Source organism: Balearica regulorum, chromosome 16 (genome assembly GCF_011004875.1).
Source record: "Balearica regulorum gibbericeps isolate bBalReg1 chromosome 16, bBalReg1.pri, whole genome shotgun sequence".
Classification (NCBI taxonomy): domain Eukaryota; kingdom Metazoa; phylum Chordata; class Aves; order Gruiformes; family Gruidae; genus Balearica; species Balearica regulorum.
This window is the reverse complement of record NC_046199.1, coordinates 1,859,601-1,860,988: the sequence shown is the minus strand read 5'-3', so window position 1 is coordinate 1,860,988 and position 1,388 is coordinate 1,859,601.

Sequence of the window (1,388 nt, the reverse complement as noted above, 5' to 3'; positions counted from 1 at the left end):
GCCAAACTGGGAACACAGTAAGGCTTCTGTCTTTCATTAGCTTCTGAAGTGTATATTTCAAACTGTCCCATGTGCATAGCAATCAAAGTAGAGAGCTTTGAAGCTGGCAGCTTGGATTTGCCCCTCTTAAAATTAAACGGACAATGTTTTTTTTTTTCATGGGTTAATGCTATTGCAAACAGGATGTGTTTTCAGAGAGCAGACGACCAGGGAGATTGACATTGAACAGGTATTTTGAGCAAAATTGACCTGCATTTTAAGAAGAATTCTGGTTCTTGATGGTTTGGGGTTTTCTTGTTTGTTTGGGCTTTCGGGTTTATTTTTTTAAGGGTCATATTAACCATAGGCTGCAGTATTGCCTAACCGGTACCACAAAACCTGCACCAATGGCACGCAGATGGTCACACTAAAACATGACTGGTTAATCCAGTGAGGGACCAAAGCTTGGGTTTGCCCACAAAGACAGCACAGCACCAGCTTCGAGCAAAGCCCAAATATCATGCTGAAAACACAGGTTTCAGGGTTAACTCCCTTTTCACACATTCTGCAAAAATCAGGATGAGAATTTATATAGCTTATTCTGTTTGAAAAGACAGACCCAAACCAATAAGGCAATTTTTAATCATCCCCATCTGAACATCAGTAGATCCACCTCCCAGCTTTTTAAATATTCTACCAGTAACCAGTATCTCCAAGGTGTATAATATACATGTATATTTGAACCCTGAATGTATCTGTGCCTCATGACTTAAAAATCAGATTATTTTTTTCCCCCCCAGCCATTCTGTTGCAAGCAATCCATCTATCTTTCTTTCCCATTCTTACTATGGGCAACTCCCAGCACCTACCCCAAACGTGAATTTAGATGGCAATCTCCATGTGCTGCATGCAACCAGTAACCACAGGGGGGGAAAAATTATCGAACATTTTATCAACCCTTAAAGGCTCAGAAACAGCTCTGAAGGTATGGATGAAGCTCAAGGCAGCAGCAAACAGGTGTCTAGAAGACATCTTTCTCTTGTTCTTGAAGCTCTTTGCCTTAATCTTGAGTTATCCAAGATGGCACAGGAGCAAACTCCTTCTTGATTAAACCACCAGGAGAGATGTAGTAGGTTACAGGAGAGAGCAGGCCCAGAAGCTGCCCCCAACATTGAAGACTTCATCTGCCAGACTCCAGCTCTTGCTTTTTACCTCCTCTGTTCTGTATTCACAATGTTCCTCTCCTCCACTCCTGTACAACCTTTTTTTCTTCTGTGGGCCTTTCTTGATTTTAGTATTTTCCTTTCATCCCACTGCTATTGCCAGTCACCACCCAAGCCATGTGCGCTCCCAGGGCTAAAACCACATCTTCCATATTCACTCCACCTGCCTGGTAGGCGTCCCTACCA